The sequence below is a fragment of the Alligator sinensis genome, unplaced genomic scaffold (assembly GCF_000455745.1).
Source record: "Alligator sinensis unplaced genomic scaffold, ASM45574v1 scaffold798_1, whole genome shotgun sequence".
Lineage (NCBI taxonomy): Eukaryota > Metazoa > Chordata > Crocodylia > Alligatoridae > Alligator > Alligator sinensis.
In genome coordinates, this window is record NW_005842138.1 from 1468616 (window position 1) to 1481305 (window position 12690).

Here is a 12690-nt window from a genome sequence, read left to right on the forward strand (position 1 = left end):
GTTGCTGCTGGGATGCTACTGGAGTAACATCACCCAGCCAGAGCTGCTGCTCCCAGAACACCCAGAGGACAGGGTAGGAACTATGGGGATGGAGGAGGTTCCTGGTCCCAGGGAATGACCTAAAACTACACCCTACTAGGGTAGAATGGTGTGGTAGAGCTGCCTGTGGCGGGGCAGTCTCCAGGAAATGCCACACCAGTGTCACCCTTGGGAAAGGCAAGTATAGTCTCAGCCCCCACAACCTGGTAGGTTACCCCATAAAGGACACAGGCAAGGGGTCCAGGCATGTCATCAGGCCTGAGACCCAAGGGCTGTAAGGCCCAAAAACCCTGATGAGGAGGTAGTATAGTGGTCCCAGTGGGGGGGGAGGGGGGAGCATGAGAACTGAGTAGGTCATGTAAAGTAGGATCTATGTGGGTGGGCCTGAGAAGGTGGAATTGTGTGAGAGAGTGAGTAGCTCAATAACCTACCCAAAATAACCTCGACTGGCTCATGCTGGGGCCAGGACCAGACCAGTCAAAAGGCAAGAGTGCCCACTGCAAGGGGCAGCCAGAGGCTAGTGGCCTGGAGTCCTGACTAGCCTAGAAGCAAGGCCAGGGCCTGTCTGGCCAAAGGTCCCAGAGAGGGCCACTGCCAAGAGGGAAAAGAGTTTAGGGAGTCTTGCAGCCCAGAATAAGGGTGGAGATTAGATCGCCTCAGGAGGAAGGATACAGGTAGGGTCCAAACATCAGGCAGGTATAGTGTGAAGCCCACTGTGGGGCCAGAGCCATTTAGTGACACAATCTGTGAGGCATGGGACAGGGGGTAGGGAAGTAAGGAGCTGTGTATTACACCCTTGGCATCAGAGCAGTAAATGGGCAGTCTTCCCCTCCCAACTTATAAACAACTACTAATTAGTTACATCAAAGGCATGACGTGAGGCAGGTGGGCGGACTGCCCTAGACAGGTGGGTGGGCCAAAAGTTAGACCGGCTATCTCCTATCTTCATCTACACATGCATTTCATCACGCTTAACTCTGTTGTAAGATAGTACTGTCCCCAGCAGTACTATCTTATGATTGAGTTAATTAATTTACTGTGCCCTAATACTGGTGCACATGTAAAAAGCAACACTTTACTGTGGAGCTAATTAGTCAACTCCATAGTAAAGCACACATGCAGATGCATCCATATAGAAGCTATTTCACCTGTAAAGGGTCAAGCTTTTGCTGCACAAAAACAGCCGCTGTCCATTTTTATAGAGACTTTGTAACCTCCCCTAAAATAAAAACCTGCCATAATAAATAATTGTTGCTCAATTGAATATTTATCAATCTTAATTATTTCTCTAACATTTATAAAATTAGGTGAAAAAAATGTCGCAAAATAGTACATTACAAATAAGCAACAGTATCAAATAACCAGCAAGATTCATTTTGTCTGATTTTATATTTTGCCTAGCCATTCCTATCCTTTTTGCAGCAAAAGTAAATCTGAAGTACCAATAGTACAGGATGATTAGGGTGGTGCAGGGAATTGTACATAATTTCGACAAATGCTCTCCATTTCTCTCAACAAGAGTTGCCTAGATAAAGTTAAAGCAGGATTGTGTCTAGTGATGAGTGAAATGAAGTGATTAGCTTGTTAGAGAAGATAAGAACTGCCCAACAAAAAATTAACACCTCCTATTCTTGCCCTCATATAAAACATAGTTCTGTTGGAGACTAAGAAATGAATCAGAAAGGTATTTAAGCATATACTCAACTTTAAACAAGTGAATGGTCCCACTGAATACTACTTCAGGGAAAATAACACTGCTCCTTAGCAGCTGGGATGTTTAAATGCAGTGAAAGAAAATACATTGAAAAACCTGTACTGGAGCATGCTGAGCAAGCGGCAGAAGTATCTCTCTGCCTGAGCTGAATAGGTAATGAATGTGGAGGTGCAACTGGATTCAGCACAGGAGAGTAGAGTGTGCAGAAGAGAGAAAAGCTTTAGAGCATTTCTGATCTCCAGATCATGTAAACTCAGGAAAGAACAGAAATGAATATGAGTTTTTGCAGTACAAGGGCCATGACAATTACTTCTAGTAGGCACAGAGTCCCCAGGGTCTGTTTATCCGTAGGCTTAAGTTAGAACAGCTTCCAGGCAACCTGCAAATGGCTTCTTGACAGCCCTCCATCTCCATTCAAGTCTCACTTTCTACTGTCTTATTTCCTTGAGCACTATAAAAGAATCCACTCCCCTCCACAACTGCTATTAAATGTTAGTGGGGAGAGAGAAGTGAAGCATGATAACAGCCAAAAAGGATCGTAAGAATATGGCCTTGAGAGAAGAAATTGAGGGTCCAGTAAGTAAAATGGTAGAAATGATAATGAAGATAAAAGTGTGAAAGCATTTACTGGGATCACAGACAGAAAGAAAGGGGAAAAATGAACTTCTCCAAGTAATAAATGGAATGAATCACAGAACAAAGTTCTACAATATCCAGAAGCAGCAAAATACCTGTCAAAGAAGTGCTAAGAATGAACAGGGAGAAAGTCAGATACAGTTTCTGTCTCACCTGGTTTCAATTGATGACACTAAAAATATAATGCTATAGAAATCCTTATCAGGAGAGCAGTCATGTTGTTCCAAGTCCCCTACAAGATTTACTGAGTTATTAAAAATAGTGAAAGTTTTAAAGGGGCCTTAAAGAAAATAGGAAGAGAAAGGGATATGTTTCAGTGAGATGAACACAAATTAAAGGGAAATGGCTTATAAAGTTCTATTCACAGAATATTTAATGTTTTGTGTAATTGAGTCTACTTATGAGTTCAAGGTAAAATTTGACATCTACATAACTGTAACTGCTTCTAATCAAAAGATTGTTATATCAGAAGTGTGAATAGTTAACTACTGAGTCCTACAAATGAGAATCTGACTGCATGAGTCCCATTAACATTAATAGAAATCATGCAGCTAAATCCCCACACACACTGAATGTTATTTACCCCTAAAATTACCATTGGATATAAAACCAATTAATATTTTCTCTTGTATCATAAACTACATATATCTACAGCACAGAAAACAGAATCCATACATCTGTTCTTTCCCATTTTGACTTCTATGTATTTTGGCCAGATCATTTATTAAAGTTTTCTTTAACTGAAGTAAGTTACAGCTCTTTAACAGCTTAGACCTTGACTCTGCAGGGAGTCCATATGCATCTGAAGTCCACAGAGTCGCTCATAGAAGTTAAACACACATACCTTGGTACACTAGTTAATTGCAGGATAACTACTATGAGCCACCTATGTGATACAGCTGAATAAAAACCAATTCAGTTGCAAGATAGATAATGTGAGTTATGTTCACTAGCAATAGTAGAGTATTAATGCCATTCTGTTATAGCTACACCTCAAAAGGCCACAGTAGAATACCATTTGCTCACTGGAATACCACTGGCAATTCCTATCACCTATGCTCAAGAATCATGGAATCATGGAAATTAAGGGATGGAAGGGACCTTGAAAGATCATCAAGTCCAACCCCCCTGTTCTGGGCAGGAATACTGCTCAAATGATCCCAGCAAGGTGTCTGTCCAGTCTCTTCTTGAAGACTTCCAAGGTTGCTGGGAAAGAGAAGACTGATTCATCAATGAATCTATGACCTCAGATTGTTCAGCCTAGGGAAGAGAAGACTTAGGGGGGACTTGGTAGCCATCTATAAGTATGTAAGGGGTGAATATTGGGAGCTGGGAGAAAAAATGTTCACTAGGGCATGCCAGGGGAGGACAAGAAGCAATGGCCATAAACGGTTAGAGGATGGTTTCAGGTTGGATATAAAGAGGAACTTTATAGCAAGGATGACCAGAATCTGGAATAGGCTTCCCAAGGAGGTGGTGCAGTCCACAACCTTGGAAGTCTTCAAGAAGAGACTGAACAGACATCTTTCTGGGATCATTTGATCTCAGCAGTATTCCTGCCCAAAGCAGGGGGGTTGGGCTCAATGATGTTTCGAGGTCCCTTACAGCCCTTAATTCCTATGATTTTTTTAACATAAGTGATAGGAATTGCTAATGGTAATTAGCAGTCTTCTCTTCCCCAGGCTGAACAATCCTAGGTCCCTTAGTCTTTCCTCATAAGCTTTATCCTCCAGACCCTTAATCATTCTTGTGGCCCTTCTCTAGACCCTTTCAAAATTCTCCACATTTTTTTTTAAGTGTGGCACCCAGAACTGGACACAGTACTGCAGCTGGGGTCTCGCAAGTGCTGAGAAGAGAGGAAGTATCACTTCCTCAGCCCTGATGTTGCTGGTTACTTCTCCCCAGATGAAGGCTCAATGATGTTTCGAGGTCCCTTACAGCCCTTAATTCCTATGATTTTTTTAACATAAGTGATAGGAATTGCTAATGGTAATTAGCAGTCTTCTCTTCCCCAGGCTGAACAATCCTAGGTCCCTTAGTCTTTCCTCATAAGCTTTATCCTCCAGACCCTTAATCATTCTTGTGGCCCTTCTCTAGACCCTTTCAAAATTCTCCACATTTTTTTTTAAGTGTGGCACCCAGAACTGGACACAGTACTGCAGCTGGGGTCTCGCAAGTGCTGAGAAGAGAGGAAGTATCACTTCCTCAGCCCTGATGTTGCTGGTTACTTCTCCCCAGATGAAGCACTCTGCATTTATCCTTATTGAACTGCATCAGGTTCTGTTCCACCCACTTTTCCAGCTTGTCCAGGTCCACTTGGATCTGCATCCTATCCCCTAGCATGAGCACTTTTCCCCCTAACTTAGTATTGTCTGCAAAATTGGCCAGCATGCTTTCGACATCCTCATCTAAATCTTTGATAAAGTTGTTGAAAAGCACGGGGCCAAGAACTGAACCCTGCAGGAGACCACTGGCCACCTCCTGCCAGGATGATACAGACCCATCCACTAACACTCTCTGGGTTTGACCCCTTAGACAGTTCCCAACCTACCTGACCATGGACTCTGCCAGCCCACAATCCCCCAGTTTTTTATAAGAGTGTCATGGGAGACCACACTGAAGGCCTTTTTAAAATCCAAGTATATGACATCAACCACGTTTCCCACATCAAAGCGGTTCATTACTTGATCATAGGAGATGAGGTTGGTCAGACATAACCTGCCTGCAACAAAACCATTTTGCCTATCTTTCAGCATCATGCCTTCCAGAAGGATGAATCCAAACTGGAAGAGGTACAAAAAACACCCGTGAAGATTATCAGGAGAATGAAGACACTTTCTTAAAAAGAGCTGGACTTGTAAGAAGCAAAATTAAGGTTGAGAGAGGCGATTTCTTTTTGAAATACATGAAGGGATAAAGGAAGAAGTTAATAGGCAATATTGGCAGGAGAGTAAGTGGGTGTAATACATTTAGATTGGAAATTAGAAGTAAGCTTCTAACTGTCAGAGAAATTAGATTTTGGAATAGCCTCCCAGTAGTAAAAAAGTTCTAAAAGATGGAGTTTGACAAGCTTTTTTTTTAAAAGGAATTATAGTGGTTGTCCAAGTCTTAATCAACTCTTTCTCTTTCACCATCTCTGACCCACACATCTTCTAAATTCCTTGTCCACTTAGTCCCAGGATCCCTTTGCTCCTTCCCCACAACCCTTTGTTCAAACTTAGTGTTCTCCTGATGATCAATTGGTTCCCCTCACCAGGTCTCACTTCTAGTTTCCAATCTTGCATCCGCTTCTCCTCCCCTAGTCTGTCCCAGCCTCAGCCCTTATAGCAGTCAAGTCCCAGTCCCTTGCTCAAGATACAGCCACAGATTCTCTCCATTTGGCAACCATTTCTAGTCTCACCAGATCCATGTACAATCAATGTTTTTCTTCTCTTGCTTGGCTGACTAAATAGTTTCCTTCCCTACTGTCATATTGAATGAAATAGTTTGAATGTTTGTAAAGGTTGCCCATTAGCCAGTTTCAGGAAGAAGATAGGATTTATCTCCTTATCTAGCTCATTGTTTTGGGACTACGTGCAAAAAGTCCTGACTTTGCTTCTGAATGTTATCTTTAGAAGTCTTTTACAAAGAGAACAAATATCCTGAGTTCCGAGACATCAAACCCTAGGGCCTTTTGGAAAGATTGGTAAGAAAAGGGCATTTGCAGTGATATGGAAGTCTCCCCAAGAGTAATTTAAAATGCTCAACAAAGGCAAAAGAATCTGTTGAGTAAGATCCGAGCCCAAATTTGGGAGTAATGACAAGTTGAGTAGGAGGAGCCCACTGACGGCAGCTCACTCAATAAAAACTGTAATTTACTGTCCCAATTTGGAGGTGACTTCATTTGCAGAACAATGAAGGAAGAATCGCAAGTGTAGGCTGGAACAGATTGATCACCTGATCCACCCTCTCCGTGAACACGAATCTCTTAGTTCACGTTGAAGCTGCAGAGCGCCCGAAAGGGACTGAATGAAACCATATTTTGGTATTTGGCTTCTCGGAATTCTAGGATTGTAAGTATATTATGAAAAATAACAATATTGATTCAAATTTAACTTTTAGTTGTAATTGTAGTTGTTTTTGTAACACTAATTCTTATAGCACTTTTTGGGAAGGAAGTGCATTTGGAGCATTGTTTCTGATATATGTAGTTATTGTGTTCTTAATGTTGGTGGTATTTCTTAAAGCTAAGCAGTATTATATACGTAGCAAAGAGTTTTAAAATAAAATTGTGTTGTATGAATTAAGTGTGTAATCATTGTGAAATCGTGCAATCAGCTAACTACTCCCCCAGCCAGTGCATCAAAACGAATCAGTAAATTGTGTGGGATTTTCTCTATTCCATAACCCACCAGAGACACCTACCTAGGTGCTCAGAACACAGGAGAAACAGGCATTCCAAGCTCTATGTTCTGGAGCAGGCAGTACTGGAAAGGTTTGACTGCTCATGTAACCCTGGGGTTGGCACGTAGGTAATATGGTTAACACCACAAGCCATAAGAGGCTCATGCATGCTCAATGAGGATTGAACCTTTAGAGATTTTAGCTGCTGAAAAAATCAAAGATTTTACTGAACATGGTCAAATTGGGATTTTTCACTGGTTTGCAATTTGGCCAAATGAGTAGATTTTCATAGATCTGGGCAAGAAACAACTGTCAAAAAGTCCACCCCCATGCCAAATTTCAAATCTCAACTCCAGAGCACAGCAATGCTAGAGCTTTTAAAACAGAATGTTACCAGAAGTTAAAAACACCAGCAAAATGATGAGTTTTTAAAAGCCTTGCTCTCAGAAAGAGATTAATTGTTTTGATGCAAAACTTCCATAAAGTTCAGTCACAAGCAGATAGTCAGCATATAAAATGTTAGCTCAAGCAAAGAAAGCTAGGCACATTCAGCTTCTGACAATGAAGATTTTTTTTTTTTTCCATTTTGTCAAGTTTGTCTACTCTGTTTATGTGTTTCACTGTTTCTGTTGGTTAGTCAGGTAAAGCTCTTGTCCTTATTAAAAATAGGAAAAAGTGATCAGAAAAATACAAAAATTGCATAAGAAATTTAGGGTCATGCAATAAATGGAAGACAATTTTTACTTTTTTTCAAATTGACTATATTCTTATTTGATGTTCTCTCTCTAAACACTTTCTCTTGGACATTTGAGAGGAAAAACTATTAGAGACTCATAATAACCAGCTAAATTTCCTCAGATGTTCAAATATTTTGATACCCAAAATAAATCAGATAGATTGCATTTGCAATATTTACAGTTGTATATCTGTAATAATAATGATCATTTTATTTAAATGCACTTTCCCCTGCAAAAGCAGTTGGTGGGGGGGGGTGTTGAACAGCAATCACAGAACAATTTCTCAGTAATTGAAAATCCCTGTATCTCAACAAAATTACAAAACTGATAAACAAAAATAAATAAAAGTTTTCTAGTCAAAAGAAACAGTTGATAAGAGCCTTTATTGTCCCCATCTTTAATATCCAGGCATGACACTCATTTTATATTTCAATAAAGCAGTTTGAATTCAGTTCTGCAACTGTTAATTTGTACATGGAATATTTGGTATAATGTTGGGAGGATGAGCTGGATTTAGCGAAGTTAACCTTTACCTATGCTAGAATGAGTATGGAACAGCAATACCAAGGAGAGTGATTATGGAAGAGAAAATGGGATTCCAGGGTACAGGCTAAAGATTGGGGTAGTCAAACTATGTCTGTGGATCAACTAACTTGGCAACAGTCCTTTAACCTACCCTTCATGAACAGTTCATGATCTGTAATAGCTCAGAGTGGCTATTGCTTGGAACCGAACAGTGACAGGATAAATATGTAACCCTGGGTGCGATGCTACCTGCACCCTCACCTGAATAGCGGGATCCTGGGGTACCCGGTAGCTGGTGGCCCTGCTCAGCTCCCTGGGTAGATGCTGCAGGGTCCCCAAGCAGAGAGCCTACCCAAACAATCAAACAATCTTGCAGACCATTCTATAAAACTATTCACAGAATTTAATTATTTACAAGATAATATATAATGAATACAATAAAATTAATCGTGTTGCACAAACGTAACTCAGTGATGGTGGGTTAAGGATTAATTATTCTCTGTTACACCTCACACTTGGGGAATGCATACAAGTCACCCACAGCAAATAAGGAACCAATAAATAACTACATGGATACACCAACTGATAAACTATCTAGAACTTATTTATACACTCAGCCTATAACTTATTTGCTCCAGGGTAATGATGAGGACCCTGTGTGCACTGCCTCTGGCTTGGTCTGTCAGAGAGCAGGGCTGCACGGGATCTGTGGGCCGTCCGTGCTCCTGGCGTCCCTCTCCAAGCTCCAGGGGTCTCAGTGCAGCAGGCGGTGGCTCCTCTCCTGCGGTCCTTGCAAGAGAGCCGATTCCTGCCCAGGCCCCCATCCCCTAGCACAGCAGGGAGCAGTGTCTGGGCTGCAAGCTGTAGCAGTTCTCCTGCCCAGCACAGCCTCACAGCACTCAGCAAATACAGCCCCTCCCTGGGCCCTGTCTGCCCCGGGGCTTCTGGTGGCTAGAGCAGTCCCTGTCTCCTCTAGCCCAGGGCTCCCTGAGCCTGTCAGGGGCCTTCTCACTCACAGATAAAACCAGGACAGTATCCCCCAAGTCCTGCACCCCCATCCACTCCTGTGCTCACTCAGCCAGGATCTCCTCACAGGCAGCTCCTCTCTTGTGCCTGCCCTGGCAGAGCTCCAAGGGGACAAGAGGGAGAAGGATATGCTGCTTCTCTCCTGTGCAGCCTCTCACTGCTATTTCTGCAGGGCTCTGATAGGGGCTCTTTAAGACACAGCTGTGGTGAGATCCTTTTCCTGACCTCCAGCTAGTCTCTCTTCCCCTCTGTTCTCCTTCTGCAGGGAAAATTGCTGCCCGATTTAAACAAGCCCCCCTCAGCCAATCCCAGGTCAGGGCTCTTCCTGAGCTTTTGCTAATGTTCCTCATTCAAACCCTGCCGGGGTTAGATCTCTCCTCCCACTTCCAAGAGGGCTACTTCCAGAGCAGCTTCTCTCCCCCTGAGGGACAAACTCTGTCTCTTCACACTGTCCTTCTGCAAGGCAGCCCTTCCTATCCTTTCAGGTAAGTACAATTTTAATGCTGTTATAAATACATATAGTATTCCCATTTTTGCAGCATATACATGGATTGGTGGCCATATGTTTTTCTCTACAGTCTGATACAATTACCCCCTTTCTTAAAAAAAGGATGGGATATATAATGCAACAGGGCTTCATTTGTTATAAAATGTATCCTTTAGACTGGAGCTCTACTTATTTGGGTTTAATAGGGCTACAGATGATATCAAGGGACAAATGTAATTGATACTATATTGTGAAAACCCTAATTGATGTTGCTTTTACAAATATAATTGATTCATAAAAAGTAAACCAAGAGTTTCATAACAATAACCTTATACTCATGTGTAACTCATAAAAAAATAATTTCTCCCAGAACACATGTGCAAAAGCATATGCATAGTAAACAATATTCAGAACACTTTGCTGTACCTGGCTTGCTTTTAAATAGAAACTACAATCAGTTTATGCAGGAGAGGCATATTTTAAATTCACACATGTAATTCAATTTATGACCCAAGCCAGGAATCTAGAGGGCTAGATACAAAGAAGCAGATGTGATAGGGAATTGGGTTGGGGATGAGGGATTTGCATGAATATGAATTACAAACCAAGTAAATATCATGGTGTTTAAAACTCTTTAGGAACCTGAATGTCACAAATATTCAGCTGACATGTAGGCGAACATGATTTGTTACCCTGGGAACACAGTAATGGATGGATATGAATATAATTGTAATGGAAAGAAAGTCCAAGCAAAATCCCTAACTGGCCATTAATGATAGATAGCTAGAGGGCCTAAAATTTTTTTTGCAGTGAAGCACATTTAACAGGAAGTATTTTTTTTCAAACCTGAACTGATTTGTTTAGAAATAAATAGTTCCTGCAGCTGCTGCCTATCTTAAACTTACAGTCTTTATGGCATGGGAGAGGGTGCGTTTACACATGCATTTTATGTGCGTTAGCCTATTTTAATGCACATTCAAGTTTCACAAACTGCGTGCTTTTGCTAATGCGCATTAAAATAGGCTAATGTGCCTTTTTCTAGTACCTCACAATGGAAGTACTAAAATAAATGCACATTAGTAAAAGTGCATTAATGAACTTGTAGATGCACCGAGTCACTTCCTGCAAATTACTTTGATACTGTTTTCAGTAGGTGATCAGCCAAATGCAGGTATTTACCTGATGCATATGTTTTGAAGTTTAATTCATTCATGTCTGTAAATTGTCTTGAGGATAGAAGGTGCTACAAAAATGAAAAATATTGTTTTAAATTAGTCTATATGTTCTAATATGTGAAATCATAGAAAATTAGGGTTGGAAGGGACATCAGGAGGTCTGCTACTCCAAAGCCCTGCTCAAAACAGGATCATTCCCAACTATATCATCCCAGCCAAGGCTTTGTCTAGCTGGGTCTCAAAAAAATCCACCAAGGATGTTGGCAGACACAGTTATTTTGGTCAATCTGATATATTTTATTAGATCAACTCAAATAGTTGAAAAAAATATCCTTTGCAAGCTTTCAGGCACAATTACCCTGCAGAGGGAGTGTCTGCAGGTGGTCTGTGCTCTTCCAAGATGGAGATTCTACCACCTCTCTGGTTAACATATTCCAGTGTTTTAGTACCCTCCCAGTGATAAAAGTCTTCCTAATATCTAAGCTAAACTTCCCTTGTTGCAGTTTGAGACCATTGTTCTTCGTTCTATTATCTGCAACCACTGTGAACAGTATAGCTCCATCCTCTTCAGAATCACCCTTCAGGTATTTGAAGGCTGCTATTAAATCCACCCCTCCCCCTACCCAGGCCTTCTTCTCTGCAGACTAAACAAGCCCAGTTCCCTCAGACTCTCCTCAGAAGCATTGCGCTCCAGCCATAGGTGGTGGAAGGTGGGTACTAGTAGGGATCAGGCCCCCAAATGTAGGGTAGTAGATAGGGCATCCCAGCCACAGGCTGCTGCAATGGGGGAGAGGGGTGGGCACATTCAGATACCCTGTGCAATCCCAGCAGGCCCAGCCACTGGCAGGTAAGTTTATTTTCAATCTTAATGACTGCCTGGGCTTGGGGGGTGGGGCAGATTGAGACCGCTACAGTGCAGGAGAGAGTGGGGTAGGGGCAAAGTGAATCATTCACCCCTGCCCTGCTCCCTCCTGCACTACGGGGATTGTCCCATGACCTGGCTGGGACCCCATTCACTGTAAATACAGCCCCAGTTGGGCTGGTTCATGAGACAATCAGAGCCTGGCAGTTTTCCCACAGCTGCTATAGCACTGGGAAGGAAGGGGTGGAGGCATGTATCTCCCCCACCCCAATCTCTGCACATGGCAAGGGCGGACCTCAGCTGCGAGCTGAGCTCAGCCTCTGCTCCCTGCCTCTGTCTCGCTGCTGCCACTGCTTTGAAAGTGGCATGGTGCAGCGCCATGTGCCTCACTGCCCAGCCCACACAGGCAGGATGCACATGGCACTGCATTGCGCTGCTTTCAAAGCAGTGGTGGCATTGAGTTCTTCCCGGGGACAACTCGGGGGGGGGGGGGGGGGCGGGTGGGGATTCCAGGGGCTCCAGCCCAGTGGTGCAGCTGAGACTGACCCCACTCCAGCCCCCAGCTGAGAGGCAGTAGGTCACAGGGCCTGATAGCACTAGGCAAAGTCCCCAGGTACAGGGGAAGGGGTGGTCACACAGGTGCAACAGGCCCCGGCTCTGATCCCAGCTCTGCTCTACTCCCTCCCAATCCCTGCCCAGCCCCAGTTTGCCCCCTCCCCAGGCCCTTTCCTCTTCCCCCACCCTTTCCTCCAAAGACTTTCCCAAAGGAGGGGAGCCATACACATGCATATGCATGTACACTCAGCCCCCACATTTTTTTTTCTCCCTCCACCTATGGCCCCAGCCCCCTAGCCATTTCCATTGCCCACCACTGGACTCTCTCTAATTTGTCCATATCCTTTCTCTAGTGGGGAGCCCAAAACTGGATACATACTCTAGATGTGGCCTCACCAGTGCCAACTAGAGGGGAATAATCACTTCCCTCAATCGGCTGGCAACACTCCTACTAATGCAGCCCAGTATGCTGTTAGCCTTCTTGGCAACAAGTGCCTATTGTTGGCTCATATTCAGCTTATTGTCCACTGTAACCCCTAGTTTACATCTAA